Raw genomic sequence first — 19,554 nt, 5'->3', positions numbered from 1 at the left:
TGGACGCTATATAAATATTTTCAATAATATATACAGTAGCGCAACAGCATCTGTAAATCTCCATAAACCATCGCGCAGATTTCCTATCAGCAAAGGAGTCCGACAAGGTGATACAATCTCACCTAAACTATTTACAGCTACCCTTGAAGACTTATTCAGGCAACTTGACTGGAATGACAAAGGGATCCCCATAAATGGAGAATACCTGAGTCATCTGCGCTTTGCCGATGACATAGTAATTTTCTCGCAAGACTCAGAAGACCTCCAAAGCAGAATGCAGGAACTCGCTGAAGTAAGCAACAAAGTAGGTTTGAAAATAAATGTAACAAAGACGAAAGTCATGTTCAACTGCTTTGCAGGCCAAAAAGAGATCCTCATCAATGGCACTCAGCTCGAACAGGTGAAAAGCTACATCTATCTGGGACAACAAGTATCTATAGATGGATGTATATTTGATGAAATTGTTCGCAGAGTAAAGCTAGGCTGGAGTGCTTTTGGCCGCCTGAATAATGTCTTCAAAAGTGACCTTCCACTGTGCCTAAAGCGCAAAGTGTTCAACCAGTGTGTGCTTCCCGTGATGACATATGCGTGTGAAACATGGACCCTAAGTAAAAGAGAGATCCAGAAACTTAGAGTAGCACAACGTGGTATGGAGAGGTGCATGCTGGGCATAACGCGAAAGGACAAAAAGAGGAATGAGTGGATAAGGAAGCAGACAAGGGTTTGCGATGTAATAGAGTTTATTAAAAGCCTTAAATGGAGATGGGCTGGACACATAGCTCGAAGAAGAGACAATCGTTGGACAAATCTAGTCATCCAGTGGTATCCAAGAAGTACAAAACGTCCACAAGGTAGACCTAGAGGCCGCTGGATCGATGAAATGATAAAGTTCTGCGGAAGTACGTGGCAACGCAATGCACAGGACCGAGAGAAGTGGAAGCAACTTGAAGAGGCCTTCATCCAGCAGTGGATAGATTCAGGCTGATGATGATGATGATGATGATAACGGTTGAAAAATATCGTCCAATTTCAAAATGAATCTTGTCCGGTAGGTGGCCATTTTCAAATTACATCTTTTCCATTGTTACAGAGAGAGTATTTTGAAACTTTTTTTTTCTATCTGAGGTTCCCTACAAGTTTTTTTGTGAATATATCAAAACAAAACTAAATGGACAAGTGAATTTTGGAAATAAGCGACTCATATGCTCTAAATAGGAACGTTTTTTTTATAAAACCATTATTTTCCATAATATTGGTTGAAACTATACTTAATTTAAAATTAAATATTGCATAGCATTTACGACTAGGAATATTTATATATTATCTAACTATTTTCAACTATATTATAATATGGAAACATACAGGTACCTTTTGATTTTCACATCTGAATGGAAAATATAGACTTTTTACGAGGATTAATATTATAAACCAATATAATCATTATATTGTAAACATTTCCTGTATTCAAACTCAGATATTGATTTAAAAAAACGAGTTTTGAATTCCACCCTGCCATATGATCGGACTTCGGACCCAAGAAAAAGGAGGAGACATGCCGATCTTGACAAGTCAATACACTGTATTTAAGCGATAGTAACCATATACAATATATAAATTGTAGACTACTTCTTGCTGACGAGGAAAAATGTGCAGTGATTAATTATTAGGTTTGTATATATTTTACTTACGGGGTTTTTATATAACATCAATATACATGTCTCAATTCTTCTTCTATGTTTGTATCTTATTTTTGACAAGAAATATAAACAAACTAGTTTCTACTGAAAAAATGCTTGTTTTTCATAACAGAATTTCTTTGTATTACGCACAATTTTGGTGATATAATATATCGCCAGTATAAATCGCAAAAAAACTTTCATATACTTAAGGGCGACAAAAGCCCCGTCACTTTGCATCTTTAAACACTAAAACGCCATCTCGTACGTCTCCGTGCAAATAGAAAGATCTCTAGTTCATTTAATATTCTAACAAATGCTAGCCGAACCGGAGCCAGCAGACAAAATTCTCAGTTTGCATTCTTAAATGATTTCTAAATTATTCCTCCTATAACCGTCGAATTGAAATGTTATTGATGAGAATTGGAAGTTCGCATCATAATTTTAATTGGAAATTGGAAATTTGGATATCATACGTCGTTGGAATGTTTCCAAGTTTTCAATAACTCGAGATTTTTCATATAATAATCATCGTGATTTTACACATCCAGGGTAGAAATCTATTTTGCACTTTTGTTCTCTAAAAGTGTATATCGTGGTATTTATTTTTTTATTTTGTCTATATATATATATATTTTTTTTTTTTTTTTTTAAGAAATAACATAGACGAATCACTTCGAAAGCGGTTTTTTTTTTAAATATTTTCACAATTTTAAAAGTTTAATATTATAGTAATAGTTTTTGTCCAAAAAAACACTAATCTCCACTGCAGTACACACTTTAAAACTTAGGAAATCGATTTCTATATAAATTTATGATACGAATAGACAGTGCCCAACTGACGAGATGGATCCGAGATACAAGATCAGATGGTAAGATATCTACTGGAAGCAGTAGCGCACCCAGGGGGGGGCCAGGGGGCCTTGCCCCCCCCCCCAAAATATGAAAATCATCAGAATGATTTTACTCATTGATATCGAAAGCCAATAAACTATACCTTGGGCTTAGACAAACAACACGGCAAAAAATGATTTGTAATTCTCCAGCACCCTTTTTAGTAAAATTTTTTAGATTTTAATTTCTAACACAAAAATTTCGAAACACTGATGTCAGGTTTTTTTAGAAACCCGTTCCCTAATGAAATTCTCGGTGTCCACCCGAATCCTGGAGTGATATAGGTGATGGCTGGAGAGGGTTGACAGGGCTCTAGCCTGGGGGCCCGGGCTGTGGGGGGCCGGCGTGTCGGGTTGACCAGATAAGTGAGATAAACACACATCATCACAACATTTTAAATTATATAATTGTCCAATATATTTTCAGATTATTATGTGTCGATACTCGACAGCTCCATTATTAAAGTAGATGTATTGAAAATCGCCAATAATTCACTGTATAAGTACCCTCAATTTGAAGTAAAACACAATTTAAAAAACGTTAATGTAGTGTTTTACACTGTCTTTAATCTAAGCGGTGGATAGGGGGCCCGTCAAATATCCTAGCCCAGTGGTCGGCAAACTCATTAGTCAATAGAGCCAAATATCAACAGTACAACGATTGAGATTTCTTTTGAGAGCCAAATTTCTTAAACTGAAATTATATGCGTAGGTAGTAAGTAGGTACACTGCTAATTTACTTAATAAACTTTAGTTAGAGTTTTAAGTCCTAATTAAATTATAGGTAGGTACACTGAATAAAACTGAATATCATACGTAAGAATGATCTTATAAAATTAAATTGTATGTCAGGTATCCATAAAATTGAATCATAACAATGACTGACAAACTCAATGTGAATAATGGATGTGGATAAGTCAGGTTCGTATGTTGTTGATTTAATTTTAAGCACGATTCCAGGTTCTCATCAATAAATCGATTTCTTAATATTTATTCTTGATTTCCTCTCTTGGAAATCTTTTTACTAACCACAAAACTTGCAATATTAACATTGTTGAAAGATTTTATTCAGTACCTAATTAAATACAGAACTTTATTTTTCTTGACTCTTCTCCTCAGCTGCTTTCTTCCTTGCATCATCGACAGAATATTTAGCGCAAAATTACGAGTTTTTAGTTGTAGTATCTCTCTAAATTTGAATGCGCTAATTTTTCCCGACACATAAATAAAGGTCGGTAAGCCATTTAAGCTTTGAATAAACGCGAAGTCTCGGTCTATTCAACATTACATTTACGGTTATCATCTTCCATTTTCTTTGCGTCTTCTTTGTAGCCATGTCAAATATGGCAGAGAGCATCTGTGGCAGAGCCGCACTCAAGGAGCCAAAAAGCCGCAGTTTGCCGACCACTGCCCTAGCCTGAGGGCCCGTTTCAGGATGTGGGGGCCATGATGTAGGTACACCGAGTGCAATAGACAAAAGACCGATAAACGAGATATTAGGCTGTGTTGTATTGAGTAGGTTGTGTATAATTTAAAAGCAATAATACTTTTTTTGTCCATTTTTAATTAATATGTTGAAACCTCAATATTAAAAAACCAAAAATCTGCGATAAACATTCGGCGAAAAGAACGACTACACCCACTTCGGTGGTGGTGTAAATCAAAAGAACATTTTTTTCGGTGGAATTCGACATAAATATTGTAGCTCTCTAGACTAGTATTACCCAAACTTTGTGTACCCCTTCTATAATTTTCGTAACACTGAGTACTCCTCGTCAAAGAAAAATGCATATAAGTACTTTAATAACAATCAAAATATATTCCTTTTGTAGTACATAAATAAAATAATAATAAACGAAAAATAAAATTCATTCATAATAAAATATAAATAAAAGTTATATTATAAAAAATAAAATTTATTATAAACCATGAGAAGGATGAAATTATTTATGTTAAAACGACAGATCATCATAATTTGGAACCCTGGTTATTAATTTTAATCTGAGATGCCGTTCCACACCCAAAGGCTGTTCCTTTTTTTGACTTAATGTCTACAAATGCTGAAAAAGCAACTTCACATATACGAAGTTGAAAAAGGAAATGTATTTCAGGAATTTCTCTGTTAAAACTGGATACACATGTTGCATTTGCAACCTAAATGATGTTTAAGTACACTCCTTATATTTATTTTGCAAGAATCCGTCTGAAGCTAATAATTCCAACAATTGCACTTCTTCCGCATGCGATAAACCTTCTAGCATGGATGTTGTATTAATGCTTGTTGCACCAGGCGTAGCCATAACCCGGTGCAGCGCGTACCCCCACCAAACTCTTCCCGTACCCCAGGGGGTATGCGTACCACACTTTGGGAAACACTGCTCTAGACCAAGCAGGTAGCACAGCCGATATTATTTAAGTAATGTTTCAGCATACTAGGTTCACATGTCCAGCATGGTCGCTGTTCACTTCCAATCCGCCAGTCGCTGATGACACGCTCAACGGTTACCGCCACTATGCCTCCAATTTAATAGAAACTAGGAGAAACTGTACAAATATATCACCGTGTATTGTGAAATTATGTAAAAATATTTATATGAAGAAGAAAAAGAGCCTATGGGACTAATTTCCGTTCTCCTCCTTCGCCCCCCCCCCCCCCCCCCCAATAATAAATCCTGGGTGCGCCACTGTAATCAACTATAATTGTATATATATTCAATAACAATAGTAGATTCCATCAAAGATTCCGTTTGACCAAGCACATAGACACAGTGACGTCTTTAGGTAAAGTGCCGCCCTAAAGCAGAATAAAATAATGCAACCCCTTCCATTAATATTCTAAAATTGTACGGCTAATTTAGTTAATACTGCATATCGAAGGGTTGCCAGAGTAAACGTTTTATAACTTTGCACTTTTTTTCACTCTTTACTATACTGATAAGCCTCTTTGCGTAATTACCTCGCATAAAATTAGATCAAATGATATTTACTTGTATTAATATAATATATTATTTACTAATAAATAAATAGACGAACAATGCATGTAAAAAAAAAATTTTAGAATATTTTAAATCATTTTCATCCTAGAGCTGGAGTGCAAAGTTATGAAGCATATACTCTATCAGGGAACTCTGAGTGTGGACATTTGCGACTAAAGTAGAAAGCCGATACATTCACAACGACTGGTCCTACTTTTTCCGCCCCTCTCGTTGTTGTCTATGGATGACCTGTCATTGTTCTATAGAGTGCTCATACTGACGCGTCTGTCGTGTTCACACAGGGAATGGTTTGATTTGAATAGATAAGTTACATGATAAATAATACACTAGCATTAACACACCGTTTACAAATGTAATGCATAGATCAATGCTACATATTTTTTGGAAATCGATATTACCAACGGTTTTTGTGTGAAATACTAGTCTGACTTTGACCTGGTGATGAATAACAGGAATGTATATTATTTATAAATAACACTGATAGTTAATATATTTTGATTTGAGATGTTTGTATAATTCAATTTGAAACGAGAAAGGGCGAATCAATATGTCAAGCAATCTGGGATCTGATTTTGACAACTAAACAGTGGACCGCTCGTTGCTTGTGCAAAAAGATATGCTCAGGCTTTATTAATCTAAAGACGGTGCTGGTGTGGAGTAACAGGCAACTGATCGCGAGTGTGGAATAATATGTGATAAAATTAAACACGACGTGTCAAGAATGTCACACGTCAAATACTGACAACTGCTCTCGGTGTATGCATTGACGCTTATTCAATATTGGTGTATTGAAGGTTGCATCACACACTATTGCACGTCTATAATGTTTGGTTCATTTTTGTAGGACACTCACACTTTCAAAAACCTGCTTCAAAATGTAATGTATTGGGGAATAGACTATCGGAATGATATTTATTAATCTATTCTGTGATATGAACTATGTATCATCATCGGCCGGGGTCAATCCACTGCTAGATGAAGGCCTCCCCAAGCTTCTTCCAACTCTCTCGGTCCTGTGTCTTTCGCTGCCACGTATTTCCGCCGAACTTTACCAGTTCGTCAATCCAGCGGCTTTTAGGGCGACCCTGTGGCCGTTTCGTAGTATGTATCTACATCATGATAAGATTTTAATTGAATTCTACAAAGAACTTTTACTTGAGGTATATCCAAATATAGTTAAAAACGCTTCTTTATTTGGAAGTACCTATATTTGTGAAAAAACATTTTCTACAATGAGCATTAATAAATCAAACTTAAGATCAAAATTAACAGACAACCATATCGCATCTATTTTGCGTAGGATTCACACCACAAAATTTGAGCTTAGATTACAGTATTTAGTTTCAAACAAACAAAAATATTGCATAAATTGGTGTGTGTACTTATGTACGCGCGTTAGAAGTTATTCTTCTTTGGCGTCTAAACAAAAACAAAACTTGTAATAACCTAGATTCTTCGGCTAGCTCTGGTGTGGTGATTTAGAATCAGGTTCACAAAATAAATAAAAGTGTTTCTTTGGTTCATCGAACTATCTATATTTCAAAGTATTACGCAACCAGAATGCATTATAAATTATAAAAATTATATGTTACATCGCGGCTAGTCACACGCAAAAAATACACTCTGATCTGTTTTCCTAAACGCGCCAATATAAGTATAACTTCAAAAAAAAGCATCGCCTGGGTTGTATGAGTGCCTAGACATTTTCCAGTGCTTTTATAAGAATGTAGACTAAAGTAAATAGTATCATGACACCTACTTTTGTATTTCATAAACCATCATCTACTACCTACACTATACAGGGATTTTATAAGAACCTAATACATTCGCCTAGTATGAAAATATCTTTATTCATTATTTAAATTTAGTAAGAATGCGAAAATTCTAAAAGAAATTACCATGGTAACTATTAAACAATAATAAAAACGAATTGTCTTTATTTGATTATAAAGCAATATATACCTACATAAGTTTATGAGTGCCTAATACTTTTTTTCCAGTGCACCGATAATATTTGAAAAATAGAACATTATGATGATTTTATATTTCGTTCACAAACAATGTACCTTATCTATATTATGAAAGCCTAATACATTTTTTTTAAATATGGAATATCAATATTATTTTTATTGTAAATTGAAGAAATTGAAAAATTGTAGAATGCATTGTCATTTCTTCATAAACAATCTACCTGCAGGATCTTATGCGAGCCTTATACATTTTTTTTTTAAATGCGATATGTATATTATTTTAAGCTAGGTGAAAATTCTAAAAGAAATTTTTATTTTTTTAAAACAATCTACCTGCAGGGTTCTATGCGATCCTGATACATTTTTTTCAAAATATGCGATATGAATATTATTTTAAGATAGGTGAAAATTTTAGAAGACATTGACATTTTTTTAAAAACAATCTACCTGCAGGGTTATATGCGAGCCTGATACTTTTTTTTCAAAATATGCGATATGAATATTATTTTAAGATAGGTGAAAATTTTAGAAGACATTGCCATTTTTTTAAAAACAATCTACCTGCAGGGTTCTATGCGAGCCTGATACATTTTTTTCAAAATATACGATATGAATATTATTTTAAGATAGTTGAAAATTTTAGAAGACATTGCCATTTTTTTAAAAACAATCTACCTGCAGGATCTTATGGCACCCCCCAAACATGAAAATTATCAGGATGATTTTAAACATTGAAATTGAAAGCCAATAAACTATACCTTTGGGCTTAGACAAATAAAAACACGGCAAAAAAATGATTTGTAATAATTCTCCGGCACCCTTTTTAGAAAAAAATTCTTAGATCTTAATTTCTAACACAGCAATTTCGATACACTAATGTCAGGTTTTTTTAGAAAACCAATCCCTAATGGAACTGTCGAAAAATTCTCGGTGTCCACCCGAATTCCGGAGTGGTGTAGGTCATTGCTGGGGAGGGCTGTGGGGGGCCCGGCTAGTCGGGTTGACCAGATAAGTGAGATAAACACACATCATAAATTAGCTTTAATAGTAAAAAAGTCGAACACTTTCAATTACTTATATAATTGTGCAATATATTTTTTGATTATTATGTGTCGATACTCGACAGCTCCATTATTAAAGTAGATGTATTAAAAATCGCCAATAATTCACTGTATAAGTAATTTAATTGTATAATTAAGTTTTAATTTGAACTAAAACACAATTTGAAAAACGTTAATGTAGTGTTTCACACTGCTTTTAATCTTAGCGGTAGGTAGGAGGCCCGCTAAATATCCTAGCCTGAGGGCCCGTTTCTGGATGTGGGGACCATGGTATAGGTACACCGATTGCAATAGACAAAAGATCGATAAACGAGAAATTAGGCTGTGAAGAAGGAAAAGAGCCTATGGGACTAATTTACATTCTCCTCCTTGGGCCCCCCCAATATTAAATCCTGGGTGCGCCACTGACTGGAAGGCCCAGTCTCAGATGGTTAGACGATGTCAATAAGGATTATAAGCTAGATATCGCCTTTAATAATCCAGTGCATAAGATGCTGGTGTGCATACGAGGATTTTGGGATCGGATCCCGGTGAGGTTACAATATATTTACGTGATTTTCTCAAAGTATTTGTGTATTTGTAAATGTTTTTACTAATCACACTACTGTTTTGTAAAAACTACTATCATTAGGCATCATAGTCCGATGTAGTGTTAAATAATATATATATTCGAAAAATAGCCAGTGTAGATACCTGGAGGACACTGACCTAAGATACTAGACCCTGCCTATGATGATTGTAATTATTATATAATTTTTCTGTGTTGAATCCACAATTTTTAGTAAATAAGTTATTTTTTTTACAAATTGAAGTAAACGATAATAGTGCCTACTCTTCTGCTGTTGATAACTACTTAATAAATTTTACAATATAATCTTGTGTAGTATGACACAATTTAAAAAAATGAATGAACTAAATTCAACATATATTATAATATACGTACGTAACGTACGATAATAATAAAACTCACATAATTTTACTGGTTTGCAATTTAATATTCAAATGAAATTGGTTTCATCATGTTGACTGTTGTGTATATTACATATATTATGTATAAAATTAATAATACTTTCAAAAGTATTTATATAAGTATATTTTCTTTTGTTTCAGGTAAATAAACGCACGCTATGAACTGTTGAGAAAAACTCTATTGTGTATTCGTTCTACGATTCGTAAGTGCAATCTCACAATAATTTATCATTTTTACGAGTAAAAATAACCATTAAAATAGAGCGCTTTCGCCGCTAGTATTAGCCTCCTTCAAGAATAAAATGTTGTCCTCTATCCATCGCTTGTAACCACGATTTCAATATTATACTTAGTTAATTATTATTTATATTCTATCAACACATATTACGTATTATTTGCCATACGTCGTAAATTGAGAATAAGAAATTATCTAACGACGTGATATCATAAATCATTATGTTGAGATACGCAGCGTAGAGACCATCCCCACATACCTAACATGTCAAAAATACACGTATGATATTTTTTTGTTGCAATATTCATTAAATGATTGAATTAAATATTTAATTTATTTCATACGTCTCAACCCGTCCGTCTTTTATAGAGCTATATTTATTATGTTTATAAAAATAAATCAATCAAATAAAATAAATTAATTACGCAGCATTACGCGCTGACATATTAAGAAAGCTATTAATCACATATTTCTCGATTACCGTGATCACTCTGTTCCATCCCGTTTCTGCGGTACAAATTTCATTCAACAAATGATTCAGAAATACATTAGCGTCAATATACGCGCACTGGGGATGATTTCAAATAACCCTGTGTATGTAAATTACATTGTCGGATTTTTTTCACATTTCAAAATAATGATATTTATTCTCAAAAGTGTATTTAACACGTAAAATTACACTCAATCCCCATTAATACAAATACTTATATAAAGAGCTTGGTATATAATTTATAATATTATGATAAAGGGTGTAGGTATAATATTTAATAAATAATGGCTAAAAAACCCCATCAATAATTTGTAAAGCTACCACCGGAGATCAATAAGGTTTATATATTATTATGATAAAATCGAGTTTTTCTAATACCATTTAACGCTTTTACAGATATTTTAACTTTAAAATATATAAATTATTACAATCATACACAACATATCTACATATCAAACATAAACACAACTCAAAAAATAACCATTTTCGATTTAAAAAAAAAAGTCTTTGTCTTATTTTACAATTCCAAATAATTAATTTTGAGATAAGATACCAATAGATTGAACCTTTATACATTCTTATTTCAAATCAGTACATATCTCATTTCTCCAAATTAGACTGTTTTCCCGAGTACCCCCGATTTATAAGTTTTCCGTTTACTTTGACTGCTTTTGTCTCATGACATTCAATCGTTATTTCCCTTGATGTCAATGCCTTCCAATATAAATGTTGCTCCCCGAATAGGTATCAGGCGTCAATTCTCATTTCGACTGTGTTATTGAAAATTCAATCGAGCGTAAGTTCACAGAAGGAAAGATTTTTGTATTTTGTGACTTCCAATCTTTCAAAGGGAAAATTTTTCTATTGGATGAAAATATTTCTTCGAGACATTCATTACTTTTTTACATATACTTATATAAATATACCATTATATACATATATCAATAATACCTTTAAAACGATGTATTATCTTAATTTTAATAAATTGACTAAAGCAAACCCGGTTTGATTTTATTTGAAATTGGCGCTTCTTTAACAAAATGCGCTTTCTCTCTGCAAAGGCGCTAACATAAGCGCTTTGACTTCAATCAGGTACCTGAAAAAAGGTGAGTTGCCATCCGTTAAGTAGTGGATCCAAAAATATAACTTCTGGAGGTTTGTTGTTTTCGGGCCGAGGAAGTTAAAAATAAATCCATAACCTTTGTAATTGCCACATAAATATGCTTTGTCTATTAATGTGTAGATAATTAGTACATAAATAAATGTGTTTGTTTGAAAATGAAGTGCGAGTTATCAATTACTTACCCCTCAATTTGCGACTATGTCCAATTTTCTGACATACAACGAAAAGTACCATAAGCCTTGGTATCACAATATAGTATTTATGGTAAGTATAATTTTAAATTATTGTCAATAATATTTAATGTTACATTTTTTATATAAACTTTAATTGTACTTATTTATAATTAATTAGTATTAATATAGAATGTTTTAAACTTATTGAAAAAAATGAGTACATTCATAACTTGGAAAAGCTTACAAAACATAGGTACCTACCTATTCGAAAAATCATAGAAAATATCCTGAATCTGTTATTCTTTTTGTGTGTCTAATTGTGGGGGCAGGAGACGGGTATGATTGGGGATGTCCAGGAGGTGTAGATGAAGAGTCGTCAGGAGGAAAGATGAGAAGTCGAGATTTGGTGGTTGCTTCGATGGATGGAGGAGCGAGTTTTATTTGCAGCGTAAACAGTCGGTACAAGATTATTTTATAAGAGCGTTATGTTACAATACTTACGATACTGTTTCGAGGTCCGAGTTCGATAGAATATAATGCTGTGCGGAGCGACTGACACGAAGATTACTGATCGGACGGAGAATATGATTGATACTAATAGGTATTTAGACTGATTCATCTACTATGACCTGCTTATTATATGCATGAATATTCGGTAAATTGCGAGTCATTGCTGATGAATTTTGCAATTGAGAAATCTGCTGGCCTCGAAATTGCACTTCGAACGTTTCAATTTTCATCGAATAATGTCACACGTGTAAAATATGCTGACTGTAGATGCAACGATTGTGCGATAGTTTAAATGACTTGCTAATTCTTATACTGTTGAAATAATGCTGTCAAGGCCCGAAGTCATTGACTGCTACATACTCAATTCTAAGCTGCAAACAATACTTGAGATAATAATGCACCGTTTTTTTTTTAAATATAACCCGACCCGTATCATACCCAATCTTTTCGGGCGTACTCTAAAAATCAAGTAGGTGACATATTAGACAATCTGTATTTTTTCAAACCACTCAGGAGCAGTCATACGAAACTGAGGTAAAATGCACCCAATAATAATTATGACTAAATTTAATTCATAAAAACCCACAAATGAGAAATTATTAAATAATGATAGAAAACCTACAGTTTAGGTAAAAACAATGCCTAAGGGAAAGTAGTTAAATACTTTGCTGACCGTATTACGTCGATTTTTTTTAAATGAATTAAAGTTGGCCTTTGTGGCAATCAGATAGAACAGTCCGATGGACTTAAGAATAATTGACTAGACCGACTTAAACAAGAACAACATACTCTTTTCTTGCCGTACCTAAATATTTCTGAGAAAAATATGACAATATAATATCTACTAAAATAAAATTTAATTTGCTTAGGTAGGTGCTTATTAAAAGTTTTGTGAGAACACTGGTAGTACATAATATGATTTGTCAATACTTTTTATTGTTTGTTTGTCGTATTTTGTCCTTGAATACTTTCCAAAATATGAAATTTTATATTTTATTCTAGAGGAATTATTTTATTAAATTTTGACGACGTTACAATCTTAACCTCTCACTAAAGTTTTAAACTTTCTCCTTAACAAATTGATGTCATTAAAATACCTCTAAAATAATAATTACCAACATTTTCTCTTCCAGTTCGCCATTATTTAGTTTCTTTATACTAAATTTTCAAGATTAATTTAAATTAAACAAGCTCGCTTTGTAGGTACTATTTCCTACTGAAGCCTCGGTGCTTTCAACGCGGCGTTTGTATCAAATATCTCTTATTTTTGTGCCAAACATCTGTGTGTTGCAACTTAAAATGAATTCGTAAATATTTCCTTGGATACTTAATTAAGTAGGTAATAGTTTGGAGCATTTTGTAAAAAAAATAATTACTTTGTAGAGTTGAAACTTTACTCCCCGATTTTTGTTTTTTTTTTAACTGAAGAAAATTACTTGGACAGGACAATTACTGAATAAAGTAAATTTATACGCATATTATATAAATCTATTACTTATTGGTGAAACAAATTATCACAAAATAATATTACAACGTTAAAATAATTACAACCTAAAATTAAATATATAAAATTAAAGCTATAAAATAAATACTAAGCCTAACGATTGAATTACGTAAGTCATATTGTAATACATATTCATTTGTATCAAATGTGTGCTCTTAGATTTTATTCAAAGTGAAAAACAAGTTTTTATACAATGCATTAAAATATGTAGATGAAAAATTAAAAAAATATAGCAAATACACCTAACACACAATTTATAACCAAATTATCTACAAAACAGGTTGCTACCACATTTCGGCCACTATGTTTCAATAATGCTAAGACAAAATAATGACACTATTTTTTTTAACTCATACCAATTCAACCTTGCTAAACACTTTTTGATATCGTCTTTCTTCTTCTTATTGTGCCATCCCCTAGCGGAGGTCAGCCACCATCAAGGCGATCTTATCTTTGTCGTCTGCTACCCGGAACAGTTCAGTGGAGCTGCACTCGTACCAATCATGGAGGTTCTTAAGCCACGAAATGCGGCGCCGTGCTCTGCTACGCTTCCCATTGATCTTTCCTTGAATGACAAGTTGGGGAATGTTGTATTTTTGTCCTCTCATAATGTAGCCGAGGTACTGTAGATTCCTGGTTTTGATACTACGTAGAACTTCTCGGTCCTTCCCCATTCGATTGAGAACTTCAACATTTGTCACCCGGTCAGTCCAAGGAATTTTGAGGAAGCGCCAATACAGACACATCTCGAAAGCTTCAAGTCTCCGTGACATCTCTTGGTTTAGCGTCCATACTTTCCATACCATCCATATCGTCTTTAAGGGGGGACATGCTCGTCGAAGGTCAAAATTGAGTTTTTATTGTATTTTCAAACCATGATCCTGGACACTCGTTAAACGTTGTAGATAATCTATTTATATAATTTTGAAGCCTTATTATCCTTTATAGTTATTTTAAACATTTGATGACTGCATAAAGTATTTTTGTTACATTAAATAGTATTCTTTTAAACCTCTCGCTCTAATGTTTTAGAATATAGTCATATTTCGGTACATAACTGTGCAGTGGTGTTAAATTTTTTTACATTTTTTAATTTTTAAACGCATTTATAAAACCATTAGCATAATTTATTACGAGATAATTTTTGTAAAATATTCACGATAAAAAATTATATTGATAATCTCTGTGATCCCAAATTTGACAAGAATTAGGCATTTTATTATTCAAAAAATCGGCAAGATTAACACATTTGAAGATGATTCTAAAGATATTTATTATAAGCTATGTCTTTGACCATTCAAGTGTGATAAACATCTTATGAATAATGATTGCTTTATAATAATTATTGACCTAAGAATAAGGTAGTGTTTTTTTGAAATACTCCATTTCTTTTGTCATTCTCCAGTGGTTAAGCTACAACCTACGGCCGTCGCCATAAATTGACAAACTACAATTGAAGTAGGGAGTAAAATGATATTAACGCGCGTATTTGAACATGACAATTTTGACCTTCGACGAGCATGTCCCCCCTTAAAAATTGTATTTAACACAAAAAGTCCGTGCGAATCCCCATTTCTCATAATTTTATAGAAAACCTGTTTATAGTCGTCACAACATGGATGTATTTTTTTAAAAATTCAATATTTTCTTGGACATCGAAAAAAAGTATAATCATTCGCATGTTTCTTATACTTGCTGTTTTTTATCAAATATTAGCTACTTACCTACTTACGATATCCAGAGATATTTTTTTTTAATTTTATTATTTTACTGTATAAAATTCTTCTTCATGAGGTAATATTTGTTATAACGTAAATTATCATGTTGTGAACGTCTTCAATTTTAATTTGTTATGTCCACATTGTTTTATTTTCTCAAATAAATAAATTTCCTGTAAGACTACGTAAATTTACTGGTTTATGCTGATAAACCAGCATGAATTGACGCTCAGAAAGCCACCATTGTTCGTGTAATACGACCAGAAGTGCTAAAAAAAGTGGTCCAAAATTGGAAGTAAAGAACAGCCGCAGTTCCCCAAACTATTTTCAAATGTTAATGCCATGTATTGATCATTTAAATAAAAATATATATATATTATAAGTATTTTTTTGTGTTATTTTTTACAATTTCAAGTTAAATCGAGCTTTAAAAAACATATTTTATAAATTTAAATTTAAAACATAATATGTAACCCAAATAAGAGTTTGTAAAAAAGAAAAAAAATCTTTTTAAACTACCTACATCATAATTTATCAAATTGCACATTATATTACTTTGACAATTCCATGGAAACCATCCGAAACATTGATGTCAATAATTTATATTACTCGGTACATAGGCAGTAAAACGACCATCGGGTCCCACGAACGTCTACGGACGGGGGTCATAAAACCTTATCTCGAAGGTTTTTTTCAGGAGCCAATCCATTAAGTGTCAGGGTCTTAGGTCCACCGCCGTACACATACCTCAATCAATTTGTGGACGGCTTACTTTGGGAAATGGATGCCAGACTTTTCCGAAATCGGATTTTTCACGCCGCGTGGAATTTTCTCGTTTCACATATCGGAAAAGTATCGTTTCAGTGTGACATGTTTTTGGTTTTTGTAATAAATCAATAAATTACTTGAGATTTTTTGATCTACACGTATTTCTGAGTAAATTTCTAAGCTTTCGACATGTTTTAATCATGTACAATATTTGCTTTAAATTATCGAAAATTCGAAAAATTTGGAAACATTTTTTTATATTCAATTATAAATATGTTTGGTGTATGTAACATATTAATATTTAAATAAAACTTTTTAAATTATGTTTGTCAATTTCCGTTCCTTATGTAGAGTATATAGATATCACACGGGGCTTTCAAGAATTCCCGTCGCTTATCAATATAATCAACATTTTTTTTCGAACGGTACAGCAATTTCATCAGTATAGTGAACCCGGTAGATGTGTATTAAAAAACTATCATAATTGCAAGACAAAAATGCCTACAGTAAGTCATAGTCAGCTCGGAACATCAAACCTTTCAATTGGCACGCAAGTGTGTCAACAAATGTACTATCATGTCAGTGGAGATTGTGATTTTTTAGAAAACACAAACGCTTAACAAGGTAAACGGAGTGAATTAGGTGAATTGTCTTAATTATGAGTCACGCGGACAACCGCGTAAATTGCTCAACTGGAAAAAATGAAAATCGCTAGTCGAAACATGCAATAAAATGGGACAATTATTATATAATATAACTCTATATTATAACTATTATATTATATATTATAAGTACTCCTTGATGGCATTTTTATAGTAAAACTATAAATCCAGGGCTTAATTGAAAGAAAACATAGATATCTAATATTTTGCCTAAAGTTTAAATTAAAATTCGTGTTAAAAGTAACAATACAAATTTTATCGTCATTCCATTGAATAAAATTGTATTCTTGAATAAATTTTGGTCAACATATTTTATCGTAAAATTAAATGTATATAAATAAGTATTGAGAATATAGTCAAAATCCATACCTATTTCAAAGGAAATTAATTTGATGAATAATAACAATTGCTTATTCATTTATAAAACCATTCAGGCTTTGGTGAAAATTCGTAAATTTTTAATTAAAAAACGTGAGAGCGGACAATGTTTCAACGAAATATTTAATTTATTTGTCGCAGGCAAAAACGTAATTATTATGCTCATTTACGGTAGAATAATTTTGGAGGTTTACGGTGATGGCTTTTATTTTTGTAATGCGCATTATATTATTACAATATAGAAGAAAATAAATTAAACACACTTGAGAAAATATAAAAAATAACCCTGGTATAATCAGCCGCCATGTATCCACTGCGAAAAGTTTTGACAAAAGATGGAATCATATTATTACATCCAGCTTAACTAACTATGCATAGTAATTCTACAACGTGTTGAATCATTGAATTTTTACCCATAGAAAAAATATTATGACGGAATTATAGCTATAAGTACATATAACAAACGCCACGTTTATATTATGTTTTCACCTTAATATTCTCAATAATGATGGTTTGGTACATTTAGCTGATTATCCAATTCTATATACAATTGACGCGACTTGCCCTGTCACATAACAGTAATAGCTAATTTCGCATTGTATTGTGAATATTTTGGTTTCGGTAAAAGTTGACCATGTTTCGTTTTGGAAATGTTCAATGTTAGTGGCATAATAAAATAATTGTCTTTGCACGTTTAAAAAAATCGAATCTACTATTTGATTGAATTTAAAATTGTGTAGAAAATATTGATGTTTTTGACTGAAATGCGATATTAGTATGAAGTGTGTAACCAATTAATTTGCAATTTAACTGACTTGTCAGTTGTCATAATCTTAGTAGTCTTTAGTTTTGTTTCACTTTCATATATTCAGTTATCGTTATGAAGGTTTTTTTTCCATGTCTATATGTAAATCTTCTCGAATATTTTCTACTTTCTATCCTCAATTAATCCTTACAGCTTTTCCAGTATTATTAATGTAATATACGCAGAATTCTTGAAGTAATCCAAAATTCAGATACCTACCTTAGTATGTTTTATATACAATCAAACTATCTACAAGACTATTACAACATACATAGGGCGTTCACTGTATTACCTACCTCAGTATAAATGAAAATACTGAGCCCATTCAAACAAGTCTGATATTTAAAATAATTACAAGACATTCATTGGTAAAATATTGTACCAAGAAAGGTGAAAAAGCCTAAAAAAATCAAGAATACATAGTAGCAGTTTAATTTGAGTCTTTAAACTATAAATTAAAATTTTGGCATAAGCATAATAAGGGTGGAGAAGCTATTAAAGACTACCCACTCTCATCCTTGGCGATTCATGAATACATCATGTGAATATACATATTATATATATACTGTTGAAGGAATACGACTGACAGTTTCTCAAATATCTAAATAAATGTCTGATATACTTTGGAAAATAAAATATTGAACGTGTGCAAGGTTGGTGGATATTGTGTCTTGTGAATGATAAAAAGGATAGGCACCAACGCTGCTTTATTATGACTGGAAATGAGTTGCAGGTGAAGTATTACAGGTATTCTGAGTAAATAATGGAGTATCTACAATCGAAGCGTAATATTTCCCCTACCTCCGAAAAGAACATCTTTGGAAACATCCCCTATCAAGTTCATTACATCTGCCTTCCGAGATAAGGAAGGGCTTTTCTCTTTGAGTTGATTCCACATAATACAATCACATCAGGGGAAAGTTACGTTAGTATAATGGCTGTTTTGCGATGTCTTATTAACGGCCCACGTGCTGGTCGTAGGTCAAAATTGAGTTTTTATTGTATTTTCAAACCATAATCCTGGACACTCCTTAAACATTGTAGATAATCTATTTATAAAATTTTGAAGCCTTATTATCCTTTATAGTTATTTTAAACATTTTATGACTGCATAAAGTATTTTTGTTACCTAAAATAGTATTCTTTTAAACCTCTCGCTCTAATGTTTTAGAATATAGTCATATTTCGGTACATAACTGTGCAGTGGTGTTAAGATTTTTTACATTTATTAATTTTTAAACGCATTTATAAAACCATTAGTATAATTTATTACGAGATAATTTTTGTAAAATATTCACGATAAAAAATTATATTGATAATCTCTGTGATCCCAAATTTGACAAGAATTAGGCATTTTATTATTCAAAAAATCGGCAAGATTTACACATTTGAAGATGATTCTAAAGATACTTATTATAAGCTATGTATTTGACCATTCAAGCGTGATAAAGATCTTATGAATAATGATTGCTTTATAATAATTATTGACCTAAGAATAAGGTAGTGTTTTTTTGAAATACGCCATTTCTTTTGTCATTCCCCAGTGATTAAGCTACAACATACGGCCGTAGCCATAAATTGACAAACTATAATTAAAGTAAGGAGTAAAATTATGTTAACGCG

General features: G+C 32.3%; 1 protein-coding gene across 2 annotated transcripts in view; it reads left to right on the top strand.

Annotated features, from left to right (window-relative positions):
• jus (EB domain-containing julius seizure protein) overlaps window positions 1–19,554 on the top strand; it is a 246,225-nt gene that overhangs the window by 140,920 nt on the left and 85,751 nt on the right. The gene's annotated exons all lie outside the window — the stretch shown is intronic.

Source organism: Rhyacophila brunnea, unplaced genomic scaffold (genome assembly GCF_057557595.1).
Source record: "Rhyacophila brunnea isolate RB1 unplaced genomic scaffold, BYU_Rbru_1.0 scaffold_10, whole genome shotgun sequence".
Classification (NCBI taxonomy): Eukaryota; Metazoa; Arthropoda; class Insecta; order Trichoptera; family Rhyacophilidae; genus Rhyacophila; species Rhyacophila brunnea.
Note: the sequence above shows the minus strand (reverse complement) of the source record. Positions and strands in the feature narration are given on the sequence as shown.